Raw genomic sequence first — 15,020 nt, 5'->3', positions numbered from 1 at the left:
CTAAAATAGTAATCTACCACTTTAGTAAAATATGTCTTAAGGTACTAAGAACTACCCCCATGGAAGACAGCCAGATTTCCTTGCCAGCACATAGCTTTCAAATTATGTGCCCTTGGCAATGACTGAACTCTCTGAGACACCTTTTCCTTCTCTTGGGAAAGGAGTCAGAGGCCATAGTTCCCAAGTTGGCAGGCTCCAAAAGTAGTCAGTGGGCAGCTCAAAGGCCACTGGGCTGTGAATGGTGTATCACAAAAACTCAACAGATGGAGTGAATTATTCTCAGGAGACAGTTACTTTGGGGAAAGATCTCTTATGCTTACTAGCTACAGGAACTTAAGTATCAATGTTCTTTAAGATGTGTATATATTGAATACATAAATATTTTTACATATATTTTAGGTTATGAACAAACATCTTTGAAAATAGTCATATGAATCAAAAATACTATGATCATTATATGTAGGAGAGAAGTTCAAGCATAGCTCTTTCCAATAGAATGGTTTATATGCTTCATTCCTGTGAATGAAGTCTTCAGTTTGTGGTAGGAAAAAAAGATGAGAAAAAAGAATCAAAAGAATTTATGTTACAAGTTTACTATTCTGTTTGACACATCATTTTCGACTTGTAATAATGAAGGCTATTTTTATTCTCTTGCATACAGATTTTTACTCTACACTCAAAAAGAATGGAGAAAAGCAATTATTCACTAGCAACTGAGTTCATCCTCATAGGGCTGACAGACCAACCTGAGCGCCAGCTGCCACTCTTCTTCCTGTTCCTGGGGATTTATGTTGTCACTATAATGGGGAATCTGGGCATGATTATACTTATTTGGCTGAGTTCTCATCTTCACAACCCAATATATTATTTTCTCTTCAATTTGTCCCTCATTGATCTCTGTCAATCAACTGTCATAACGCCTAAAATGATAATGAACTTTTTATCATAAAAGAACACCATTTCCTACCCTGAGTGTACAACTCAGTTCTATTTTTTTACCTTTTTTGCCATTTCTGAATGTCAATTGTTAGCTGTGATGGCATATGATCGCTATGTGGTTATGTGCTATCCCCTTCGTTATAGTCTTATCATGTCCTATCAGGTGCGGTCGTGGTTGGTGGGTGGGGTATACACATTGGGCCTTACTGGGGTCACAGCTCACACAGTTTGTTTGCTTAGAGCGCTCTTCTGTAAGGAAAATAACATTAATCATTACTTCTGTGATCTCCTTCCACTCTTGAAGCTTTCTTGTTCTAACATATATGTCAATGAAGTGGTGTCTCTGGCCTTCAGCACATTTAATATCCTTTTCCCAACCTTGACCATTATTTGCTCTTATGTTTTGATCATTGCTAGCATTTTAAAAATTCAATCCACTGCAGGCAGATCAAAAGCCTTCAGCACCTGCAGCTCCCATATTATAGCAATTGGTATCTTCTTTGGCTCTCTTGCATTCATGTACCTGCAGCCATCTTCAGTAAGCTCCATGGATCAGGGAAAAGTGTCCTCCATCTTTTACGCTATCATTGTACCCATGCTAAACCCCCTTATCTACAGTCTAAGAAATAAGGATGTCAAAATTGCCTTGAAGAAAGCAATAGAAAGAACATTCCATTGAAAGGAGAAATATTAGAATAATGGGTTAATTGGTTTAGTGGATGTTGTTATGCTGTAGAGACAAGGGGAGGGAGGAGAAAAGAGAAGAGAAGAGAGAGAGAGAGAGAGAGAGAGAGAGAGAGAGAGAGAGAGAGAGAGACAGAGAGACAGAGAGAGACAGAGAGAGAGACACACACAGAGAGAGAGAGAGGCCCTGTGGGCCACTGATTCTTGAAACTAGCAGTTAAATCTCCAAAGTTTCACAAGATGAATGTTGCAGAAAATGCTAAGGCTAGAAGAAGATTTAACAATTTACAAGCCCAATCCCCTTGTTCTTCAGCTAAAGAAACTACATTAAAGAGGATAAATGGTTTACTCTTAGTCACAGAACTGATCAAGAGTGAAACTAAGTTTTGAATGCAAGTTTCTTGATTATCGATCTTTGTATTTCTCCTTTAAAACATTATATAGTCATCTATACAGAGGAATCTAATGGAGGAAAACACAATTACAGCCATAAATATGAATGGATGTGTAAAGAAGATGTTAAGCATCCATCCTCCAACAACCTAAAATCATAATATATAAAGAAGTTCTTTAGTTTTGTAACCAGTTTTAAATATGGCCTCATACAGGTAGGGAGAAGTGTTTCTGGGAGATTTTCTTTTAAGTGTCTTCTTGCCCTGGTAAGGGTACTTTCTCAAGCTTAGAACCAATAACAGCTATACAGGCATGAACAACATTTGCTGTTTTAAAGCTGACCATGCAACAGTGTGGAACATTGCAGATATTTTCAGAATTTTTTCAATGTATTGATTAGTTTTGCCAATTTTTTCCTCTCTCCTTTCTTTCTTGTTTAAAAAAAAATTATGTGATTTGTTATAACAGAGCTAGCCCTGTTAAAAGAGAGTTTGGTTACAGAAAGGAGTTCTGAGCCCTGGAGTTTAAAAGTTGCCTTTGGTACATGTTTTCCTCATAAGTATACCTCACTGCTATGTTACTCTGTGTCCTCTCTTTCCATGGATGTTGTGTATATTTGTGTATAATAGTTAATTCAAGGTTTAACTGTGAGGAGACTAATATTTTGTTCTTTATAAGCTATCTTAAATAATAACAACTACATGAAGGGAGTTAAAGCGTCTTGAGTTCTAAGTCAAGAACTGCCTCAGGAGCATGAGCCGGGGGACTGAGCATAAGACAAATTCAGGAATGATTGGAGCAACATCAGAAGCATTTGAATGTATTAGCAGTGTGCAGTTTGTGTGAAGGGGAGATGGAATGGCAACTGAAGGGGTAGATTTGAGGGCAGGCAGCTGACTGCCAAGGCTCAGGAGCCTCTGAGCCACTTCCTGAGTCCTTGGCTTTGCCTTTGTCTCTACTATCAAGGGCCAGAATGGAATGTGATGGCTAACTTCCCTTTAAGAAGAATGAAGTATAAATGACACACTCTAAATTCTCTTCTCTCCTTCTTTCCCCATCATCTCTGGCTGAGGAGAGCAGATGACTCAAAACCTCATTAAATTTTAGAATTGCTTTTCTATTTCTGTGTCAACAGTTGGAAAATTTTTGTTGACTATATAGAGCCTTTCATTTTACCTGCTGTTGTGTTATATATTGTCTAATTTGCCAATATGAAAAGTACTTGAACAAATCATGATACATAACTATAAGGTAATATAATACTCTAAGATATTAACATGTGAATTTAGGGAAATATAGTGAAGCATAAAGTTCATGCCTCAAATTTATAGTTTTCACTGAAGTTAAATAGAATACTACTCCTAAGAAACTAAGTCAGAAACCATAGATTAAATTTTATTTCATATGTACTTAGAGAAAGAGAAAGCAATAAGGATTTTCTAAAAGCTGTTGGTTCTGAGAATATAGCAAGTTATTATATCTGATTATTTAATGATTTGCAACTGTTTGGGTCTCATCTTAGAGTGATTGAAACTCTACACTATGTCCTCTCATTCTTATACTTTGTATTACTTCCTAATTCTTTGAGAAACAAAAGTTGTCCTAACTTGCAATTTTACATCTAGATAGATATTCACCTAGAAATTATTGTTTAGCTTTGTTTTTAAAATATATAAAAATTTTAACTTATTTCCATTCACTTAAGCTCTCTCTTAATTCATGTCACAGCCATGTTGTACCTCTCTCCTTGAAATTACATGATATATAAAACAGTAGATAGAGAGATAGAAATATGTTTATATATATATATATATATGTCTATACACATGATAAATTTAAAATATAAATATATTTGTGTGTGGAGAGGGAGATATTATAAAGTAATATATTAAAAATATATATATATATATTATAGATAATAGAGATAAATAGAGAGACAGATGCATAAATAAACTTTTGATTCTAACTGATCTTACTTCAAATATAATACAGAAATTTTCTCTCCTCAATAATTCTGGTGCTTTGCTTGGGATCAGCGGCTCTCAGAGAGATACCTGGGGTTCTCTAAGACACTTTCACGGGATCCATGAGGTCACAATTATTTCCATAATTGTATTAAGATATTTTTATTCCTAATATAGTAATTATAGATGAATATAGCCTACATAAATACAAGTTTTTTGGAGTATTTAATTTTTAGCCCTTATAAAGGAATCCAGAAATCATTAAGTTTGAGACTCACAGGTCTAGATTTTCCTGCCATGGTGTTTTGACTGCTCTCTACCTCTCAGTCAGACCCAGACCTATCCCTCCACTTCCTGCTCTCTGGGGTCCTAGGCTTGTGGGTGATGAGAATTCACCACATATAACCCTTCATAGATGCATTTCAATGCAATCTAACTGTCTTTCTGCCATGCAGCAATTCCACCCACATATGTACACACTTTTACCTCTACCTCTGAGAATAATAATGAGAACTATCATCATTCCTAGAAAGAATTGTCCATCAATTACCCTATAAATTCACCCCAAATCTCTATAATTTCCTAGACCAAATGATCCCTCCCTGGCCACCTCTCCCCTTTACATGTTGTCTTCTCCTTTAGAATAGAAGTTTCTCCATAATGTAGACTGCCTTGGTTTATGCATTTGTGGCCCCAGAACTTAGCACAGTCATTGGCACATACTATTTACTTAATAAAAAAAAATTCACTCATTCAAGTATTCATTCCTGTCCTCAGGAATATCATTATTTAAGAGAGCTGAGAGATATAATTCTATCCTGATTCCCCCTATTTGAAAAGAGGAGATTGTCCAGCCTTATGACTATTAGGGTAAGTGAGATGATTCAGCAAGTTTTTCTAGTCTTACCTGAGAAGCTGAAGCAGAGAGTTGGGACAGAAGTTGAAAGATGTGCCTGAGGAAATGACATTAGGAAATTATTCCTGGGAATTTCATACTAGTCCACCCTCTGAGAATGAAGAATTGCTTAAAGAGCCAAGAGTCACTAGAGGAGGTGATTAACTTATCAAAACATATTGGAACCACTGGAAGAAAACTACAGTTGGTATACGCATGCTGACTTTAGAAGGGAATTAGCACTCTGGGAAACAGTATGATAACCTTCTATAAAGAGCAGCAAGTCAAGAAGCTCAGGAAATCAACTCATTCCTTCCCAAGCACAGGTGAAGAAGGCAAGTGTTTTTTTTTCCTCAACCCTGAAGCTGTCAAAGAAAAAGCCAGAAACCTTTTTTGATAAGAGTGATGCATCCATTCTACCCTTATCTGGCATGAATATGACTTTAGTCAACACAGATTTTGAAGGATTAGCCAAGAAACTGTTAGAATTAATGGAAAACTCAAAGGAGGCATTCCTACTGAGTCAGTGAATGCCACAATTAAATCTATTTCATTAATGAGTAAGGTTAAGACCACATAGGTCCTTCCTATGGTACATAGATTCCATAAGCTCCAAATTGGTATTTTCTCCCAGCATGAACTGTATCCTCCAGTAGAACAATACTAGGAGACTTGGATTGGAAAGAGAATTGTAGTCCCAAGAGACTGGAAGATCCCTGAGCAAAACAAAGTGATAAGACTAAAAGACAATCTAAGGGGAACAGTCACAGTGCTCATTAATAACACATAAGATAATTAACAGAGATAATTAACACCAGAATTAAGAGGAGTCTAGAAGGTGGAATTTTTGCTGGTACTTAAAGAAAATCAGGGAAGGCAGTAAGTACAGATAAGGAAGGAGAGTAATGCAGGCACGAGGAAGAACCTGAGAAAATGGCCAGACTGAGAGACAAAGTTTCATCTTGGAGGAAAGGAAAGAAGTCCAGGGTCCCTGGATCAAAAATTATGAGGCACAGAGTAAGGTACAAGAAGACTGGAAAGGTGGTTGAGGGTGCTAGGTTATAAAGAGAAGGAGTCACTGGAGTTTATTAAGCAGGTTTAATTGTTACACTGAAAATTTAACAATTTACTCTCAGAGCTGTTTTGAGCAGGCTTGAGTACACTCTAGCATACACATGTACAGGTAAATATATATTGTACATTATCATGCACATTCACATATACATATATATGTGTATGTCCATATGCATGACTGAAAGTTAAGTCAGGAGAACCACTTCTAGACTTGGATCAACCTCTCTTCTTTTTTAAAAAAATTATTTATTTTTAAGTCTTTGCTTTTTAGATTTTGAGTTCCAGATTCTACCTCTCCCTCCCAATTCTTACCCACCTCCTGAGAAGGCAAACAATATGATTTCAGTTATACATATGAAATCATGCAAAATATGTTTTCACATTCATTGTATTACCAAAAAAGTAAAAAAAAAATTGAGAAAATCATACTTCAATTTGCACTGAGTTCACCAGCTCTCTCTGGACACAGATAGAAATTTTCCATCATGAGTCCTTTGGAATTGTCTTGGATCATTGTATTGATCACAGTAGTCAAGTCTTTTACAGTTAATCATCATTAGAACATTGCTATTACTATGCACAATGATTTTCCAATTCTCACTTCATTTCATACCAGTTCATATGTTTGTTTGCTTGTTTTTTCTGAGACCACCCCCTTCTTCATTTCCTGTAGCACAATAGTATTCCATCACAATCATATACCACAACTTGCTCCGCCATTCTCAAATGATGGACATTCCCTCAGTTTCCAAATCTTTGCCACCACAAAAAGAGCTGCGATAAATATTTTTAATAAATAGAGGTATTTTTCCTTTGATCTCTTTGGGATTCAGATTTAGGAGTTGTATTATTGGATCAAAGGGTATGTTCTGTTTATAGCCCTTTAAGCATAGTCCCAGATTCTTCTTCAGAATGGTTGGACCAGTTCATTGTTGCACCGACAGTTTTTTGATATACTTATTTTCCCTCATCCTCTCCAGCATTTGTCATCTCTTATGGGTGTGAAGTAGTACCTCAGAGTTGTTTTAATTTGTCTTTCTTCAATCAATAATAATTTAGAGCACTTTTTCATATGACCACAGAAAGTTTTGATTTTGTCTTCTGAAAATTGCCCAATCATATCCTTTGACTATTTATCAACTGAGGAATGGCTTATTTTTATAAATTTGACTCAGTTCCCTATATATTTGAGAAATGAAGCCTGTATCAGAGAAACGATATAAAAATTTTTGATATTTCATTGTCTATGGTACCTTTGAGCAAAATATAGTTTCCCTGATTATCTCTTTTAATTAATCATGTCTGACATCATGATTGTTAACCCTGGCTTTTTTTTACTTCAGCTGTAGCATAATTTATTGAGCTTGTCAACTGGGCCAGAACCAGCCTCTAACCTGAGAATCTGTAGTATTTTGCCTCAAGTACTTTTGCTGATGGTGCATCTTGGTGCCACTTCCTTGACTTCCATTCCTTACCTAGGCTTCTGTCCTTCAATGCATTGTTCCCTTAGGCTAACATTCTAAGTAGAAGGAGCTTTTGACTTAGAAAGTTTCAGATATTTGTGCTATGGTCAATTTTGTCTCAGAAGTAGATTTACGCTTCTTATTCTGGAAAACACTTTTTTTTTTTTGCATTTTTTTCTCTCATACTGCAGTAAGAGATTTTTCTTTATTTGTTTTATAACTGCCATTTCCTTAAGATAGCTAGTTATATCACTAGCTAGAACATGAAGAATGTAGTTGAGACACCAAATGTAACTCAGGTCATTAACTCTTAAGTCGTAGAAGAATTTCTGGCTCAGCTTGATTACCCTACTTACTTGAGATGTTACCTATAGCCCTAGTCCTATCTGGTTAGTTACTGCTCTATGTGTTTACAACATTCTAGCTTGAGTTATTGGCTCTACCTCCAGTGTTTGCTGACCACTTTTTGATTTGACCTGACATATATCTTCCCTTTCTGTGATTGATTCATTGATGTGTAAATTTTTAACTTCCCTTTTTGCTCTTCATCAAAATTCCACTTGCAACCATCATCCTGCCTTGTCCTATGTGTCTTACTCCACCTCTCACAAAAAAGATTCATAAAGCCCCTATATTATGTGTGAATAGAACTTTGAGGCATGTACCTCTCCCTTAGCAAAATAACTTTTACTTTTTAAATTTTTACTTATTTGTTTTTACTTTTCAACATTCACTTCTATAAGATTTTGGGGTCTAAATTTTTTCCTCCCTCCACACTTCCTTCCTGAGGTGGCATGTAATCTGATATTGGCTATACATATACAATCATATTAAACGTATTTCCATATTAGTCATGTATTCAAGAAGAATTAGAACCAAAGGAAAAACCACAAAAAAAAAAGAAGAAACAAAAAAAGAGAAAATAATATGTTCAGGTCTGCAGACTCCATGGTTCTTTCTCTGGATATGGATCACATTTTCTGTCATAAGTCTTTTGGAATTGTCTTATATTCTTGTATTGTTGAGAAGACTTAAGACTATTGAAGTTGGTCATCACATAACGTGGTTGTTACTGTGTACAATGTTCTGCTGGTTCTGTTCACTTCACTCAGCATCTGTTCATGTAAGTCCAGGTTTTTTTCTGAAGTCTACCTGCTCATCATTTCTTATGGAGCAATAGTATGCCATTATATGCATATACCACAACTTGTTCTTCCATTCCCCAATTGATGGGCATCCCCTCAATTTCCAATTCTTGGCCACCACAAAAAGAGCTGCTATAAATATTTTTGATTATGTGGGTCCTTTTCCCATTTTTATAATCTCTTTGGGATATAGACCTAAAGTGGTATCACTGGGTCAAAGGGTATGTACAATTTTATAGCCTTTGGGCATAGTTCCAAATTGCTGTCCAAAATAGTTGAATCAGTTCACAACTCCACCAACAATACATTAGTGTTCCAATTTTCCCACGTCTCTAACATTTATCATTTTCCTGTTTTGTCATGTTAGCCAATCTGATAGGTGTGATGTGGTACCTCAGAATAACTCCTTTCTTAATATAAAGAAGCATATGTTTCATAGTCACATCCATTGGTTATACCTTCTAAGTGTAAAGATAAGCTTAGGTACACCCAAGGCACTATCTAAGCTCACACTGTGTGTGTACCCCCAGGTAAAGCTCCAACCTCTCCCCTTACACATTGATACATACTTCTCAAAATGGTGTTAAATAAGCCGTGGTTTTATACCCTGGTTAGCCAACTAGTTAGTTGGACTGTAAGGAAGGCTGAGCACCACAGAATCAACACTTTGAAATTGTGGTGCTGGAGAAGACTTTTGAGAGTCCCCTTGGACATCAAAGAGGTCAAATAAGTCAATCCTTAAATTAATTCAGCCTATTCAGGGGAAGGCCAAGTACTGAAGCTGAAGCTTAAATACTTTGGCCACATAATGAAAGCAGTTAAAAGACCCTGATGTTGGGAAAGATTGAAGGAAAAATGAAAAAGGGAAAAGAGAGGATGAGATGGATAGGTAGTGTCATGGAAACAATAAACATGAACCTGGACAGACTTCAAGAAATAGTGAAGGATAGGACCAGGAGTGCTATGGTCCATGAGGTCATGAAAAATTGGATACAACTGAATGACTGTACAGCAACTCCAGTCCTATTGCAACTCATTTCAACATTCAATAGTTTTATGATGCTTATTTCATGAGGGTCCTACATTTATAGTAGAAGTGAAATAGTTAACTTTAGCTACTTGCAACCCTGAATTAGAGATTTTTTTTCCATTTTATTTGAGATTCTTGGAAACAAGAACATGAAGATCAAATTGCAACTCACACCTTAACCTGCCAAAAAAGCTTGAACCTATCCAATCACCACAAGGAATAGGAAAAAGAGACAATTATCAAGGACTTGTAAGTTAAAGTTAGAAAAGATTAATCATCCACAACTTAAGCACTTACTATGTACTGAGTACTATGCTAAAAACTGGGAATTTTAAAATAAAGAAGAAGATATTCTCTGCCTTCAAGGAGCTTACAATCTAATGAATTAAAAGACTAAAAAGAAAATGTCAGAGAAAACATGCTTGCCCTGGAATTAAGAGAGCCCTATTCTTCCACAAACAAAGCCAATGAAACCAAGATTAGGAGGGAAACAGAAAACTGGGAAAGAATTTTTACAACTAGGGTCTCTGATAAGGCCTCATTGCTAAAATATATAGAGGACTAAGTCAAATTTATAAGAATACAAGTCATTCCCCAATTAAAAATGGTCAAAGGATATGAACAGGCAGTTTTCAAATGAAGAAATTAATGATATCTATAGTCATATGAAAAAATACTCTAAATCTCTATTGATTAGAGAAATGCAAATCAAAATGACTCTGAGGTACCACATCACACCTATCAGATTGGCTAACATGACAAAACAGGAAAATGATAAATGTTGGAGAAAATATGTGAAAATTGGAACACTAATGCATTATTGGTGGAGTTGTGAACCGAATCAACCATTTTGGAGAGCAATTTGCAACTATGCTCAAAGGGATATAAAAATGGGCATACCCTTGGACCCAGAAATAGCACTTCTAGAGCTGTATCCCAAAGAGACCATAAAAATGGGAAAAGAAACCACATAATCAAATATATTTATAGCAGCTTTTTTGTGGTGGCAAAGAATTGGAAATTGAGGGGATGCCCATCAATTGGGAAAGGGTTGAACAAGTTGCAAGATATTAATGTAATGGAATATTATTGTGCTTTAAGAAATGATGAGCAAGCAGACTTCAGAAAAACCTGGAAATACTTGTACGGTCTGATGCTGAGTGAAGCGAGCAGAACAAAGAGAATGTCATACACAGCAACAGCCACCTTGTGTGATGACTAACTTTGAAAAACTTAGCTCTTCTCAGCCATGCAAGCATCGAAGACATCTCCAAGTCTCATGATGAAAAATGCTATCCACATCCAGAGAAAGAACTGTGGACTCTGAATACAGACTGAAGCACAGTATTTGCTTTCCAGTTTTTTTTTTCATCTTCTGTTTTGTTTTGTTTCTTCTTTCTTATGGTTCCTCGTATTGGTTCTAATTCTTAAAAACATGACTAATTTGAAAATATGTTCAATAACAGTGTATATGTAGAGCCTATATCAGATTGAATGCCCTCTTGGGGAGGCAGGCAGGGATGGAGGGGAGAAAATTTAGAACTCAAAAGCTTATGGAAGTGAATGTTGAAAACTAAAAATAAGTTAATAAATTAAAAAAGAGAGAGAGAGAGACCTAAGTTTGAATCCACCTTCAGCATTTATCAAAGGTATAAACGTGGACAAGTAATTTAATATGTCCAAGATAGAATTTCCTGATGTGTATAATGGGCATAATAACAACAGCTACTTACAGAAGTGTTGTAAGGAATAAATCATATATATATATATATATATATATATATATATATATATATATATATATATATATATATATATATACACATACACACATATACATATACATACATATATACATACATATATGTATATATATACATATATATACATACATATATACATATACATATATATATATATATATACACACACACACACACATATGAATATGCTTTGTAAACCTTAAAACAGTAAATAGATGTCAGTTATCGTTAACTGTTGAAAGGAATGTCCCATTCCCCTGGTACACCTGGGTACCTTGACAACCACAGCTTTTTACCAGGGATCAATTGTAGGAACAAAGTGATCCCAGTGTGACAATGTGACAGTGAGACAGAAGATTCATTCTCACAATTCTGTGCATTTCATTCTTACATGAAGTTTAAATTTACATCTTTGCAATTTTCATTCATTTTTCTTGGGCATAAATGGGACAAGTCAAATTCCTTTTTCTCAGGTAGTCAGTCCTTGCACACAATTAGAAACAATTATCATTTCCCATTGATCCTTCCAAATTTTGCAGGCCATTCAAATTATCCTTATGTGCCATGCACTTAAGATCATTCATGACCCTCATTGCCCTTTTCTGGATGTTTTCTACCTGGTCAATGTCCTTCCTCAGTTATGAGAAACAATCAGAAAAAATACTGCAGATGTGGTTTTAACAAGATATAGTATGCTACACTTATCTACTCCTTATTCCTAGAATGTATGCCTACTTTGAAGATTACGTTTAATTTTTTGATTGCCTCAAATTGTGAATCATAGTCAATTTGCAGTCTGCTAAGAATCCCAGACCTTTGTCAAACAGACTTTTAAATATACCTCCATAATTTTTTTTTGTGGTCTTGAAACTACTTCTTTTAAATCCTATGAAGAATTTTACAATGATCTTTATTAAATTCCATTTTATTAGATTCAGCCCATTGTCTTAACCTGTTGTGATGTTTTTGGATCATGTTTTAGTCAAACTGCAGGTCAGTAATCTCTCCCAGCTTTATATTCAAATTTAACATGGATAATATCTATGTTTTTATGTAAGATATTGATCAAGATGAGCCACAAATTTTTATATTAATTTCAAATATTGATCAACAAATACTTTGACAAAATTTAGGTATATTATATCTATAATTTTTCCTTGTAGCTGGTTGTAGGAAAATAGAGAAAGAAAAGGATAATTAAAATCATCATAGATTTACTTGTTCTGTCTGAGCCCTCTACTTGAGACTTGTAATGATGAGGACTTCTTTTTTTCCCCTCCTATCTACAGGTTCTTGCCTCCTCTTACTCTACACTCAAAGAATGGCTAAAGCAAATTACTTGCTAGAAACTCAATTTATTCTCATAGGACTGACAGACCAGCCAGAGCTCCACCTGCCCATCTTCTCCCTGTTCGTGGGTATCTATATGGTCATTGTGGTGGGAAACCTGGGAATGAAAATATTGATTACACTCAGTTCTCATCTTCACACTCCCATGTACTGTTTCTTTTGCAGTTTCTCCTTCATTGATCTCTGCTAATCAACTGTCATCACTCCCAAATGCTAGAGAACTTTGTCTCAGAGAAGAACACTATTTCCTACCTGAGTGTATGACTCAGTTTTTTTTTGTCATTTTTTGGCATTTCTGAATGTCAAATGTTAGCTGTGATGGCATATGATCGTTGTCACTATATTCATCCCCTTCTTTATAATCTTATTATATCCTATCAGGTGTGCTCATGGGTTGGTGAGTGGAATGTTTGGTTTGGTAGTGGCTACAGCTTATACAGGCTGCTTGCTTAGAGTGGTCTTCTGTAAGGAAAATGTTAAGCATTACTTCTATGATCTCCTTCCACTCTTGAAGCTCTCTTGTCCTAGCACCTATGTCAATGAAGTGGTGAAGCTGGCCTCCAGTACATTTAATATCCTTTGCCCAATCCTGATCATTATATGCTCTTATGTTTTGATCATTGCTAGCATTTTAAAAATTCAACCCACTGAAAGCAGTTCAAAAGGCTTCAAGACGTGTTGCTCCATCTTGCAGCAGTTTGTGTCTCCTTTGGCTCTGGTGCGTTTATGTACCTGCAACCATCTCATTGAGCTCTATGGATCAGGGGAAAGTGTCCTCTGTCTTTTACACTATTGCTGTGCCCATGCTAAACTGACTCATCCACAGTCTGAGAAACTAGGAAGTCAAAATTGCCTTGAAGCAAATGATAGAAAGAACATTCTAGTGAAAGCAGAAATGTCAGAATAATGGGTTAATGGGTTTAGTGGATTCTGGGATGCTGAACAAGTTGAGAAAGAGGATGGGGGTGGTGGGTAGAGATCTTTGCTTTGTACCAACCAAATACTCTACCCCGCAAGTGTGATTACTGAGAAGCCCACTTCAGAGATGCTTAGGAAACATTTCTCACACCACTCTAGGCTGAGTATCTATTCCTACTTTTGTCAAATTAGGTAATACCACTCTATTTTGCATTCAAGATTAGTAGAGTACCTATGAAATTCAATTATTGATTAAACTGATTTTGATATTTAAAGAAATGGCTTTTCTAGTTCAAAACCTATGTGGAAATGAATTTTTTTATATCCTTCTTTGAGGCAATTACTATTACAAGTAGTAATTAAATTCCCAAATTTCACAAGGTAAATGATAGAGAATTTTGAGTGAGAAAATTTACAATTTTAGAAATCTAAGCCATTTTTATTTTACTTCCTTTTTTATTTTTACTTAATAGTCTTTTTTTTCAATTATATGTAAAGATAGTTTTCAACATTCATTTTTTGTAAAATTTGAGCTCCAAACTTTTCTCCCTCCCTCCCTTCTCTCCACCATCCACAAGACAGCAAGCAATTTGATATAGATTATATATGTGCAATTTTAAACATATTTTCCCATTAGTCTTGTTTGAAAGAAGAATCAGAACAAAAGGGGAAAACCACGAGAAAGAAAAAAACAACAAAAAATAAACAAAAAAGGTGAAAATAGTATCTTTGATCTGCACCCAGACTCCATAGCTCTTTCTCTGGATGTGGATGGCATTTTCCACCATGAGACTTTTGGAATTGTCTTGGATCCTTGTATTGCTGAAAAGAGCTAAATCTATCATAGTTGATCATTGCACAATGTTGCTGTGTACAATGTTCTTTTGGTTATGCTCACTTTGCTCAGCTCCAGTTCATGTAAGTTTTTTCAGATTTTTATGAGATCCATCTGCTCATCATTTCTTATGAACAACAGTATTACATTACATTCATATACCACAACTAGTTCAGCCATTCCCTAATTGATGGATTTCCCTCTAATTTCCAATTCTTGACACCACAAAAAGAGTTGCTATAAATATTTTCATTTGTGAGTTCTTTTCCTGTTTTTATGATCTCTTTAAGATACAGACCTAGTTGTATAATTCATTTTTAAGTTCAAGAAACTGTACCCCCAAAAGGAAAACTGATTTACCCAAAGTCACAAAGCAAGTCAATAGAAAAACTTGGTCTTCAACTTAAGTCTTTTGCATTTATATGACAGTTTACCCAAGGTTTATCTTGGAAGAGAGCAATACTCTTACTATGTTATATTTAATAATAATAATAATAACAAGCACTACATCTGCAGTGTTGAATGTCAACAGAAAGCACACTGATTGGAAAATTATAAACTACCTTA

At 35.4% G+C, this 15,020-nt stretch overlaps 2 pseudogenes; both read left to right on the top strand.

Moving 5' to 3' along the window:
• The first annotated feature begins 685 nt into the window (after positions 1-685).
• LOC110218141 (olfactory receptor 8G1-like) lies at positions 686-1,618 on the top strand (annotated as a pseudogene).
• An 11,053-nt stretch (positions 1,619-12,671) lies between these two features.
• Positions 12,672-13,584, top strand: LOC110218070 (olfactory receptor 8G1-like; annotated as a pseudogene).
• Positions 13,585-15,020: the final 1,436 nt, after the last annotated feature.

This window comes from Phascolarctos cinereus, unplaced genomic scaffold (assembly GCF_003287225.1).
Source record: "Phascolarctos cinereus isolate Bilbo 61053 unplaced genomic scaffold, phaCin_HiC Scaffold_726;HRSCAF=1367, whole genome shotgun sequence".
Lineage (NCBI taxonomy): Eukaryota > Metazoa > Chordata > Mammalia > Diprotodontia > Phascolarctidae > Phascolarctos > Phascolarctos cinereus.
Note: the sequence above shows the minus strand (reverse complement) of the source record. Positions and strands in the feature narration are given on the sequence as shown.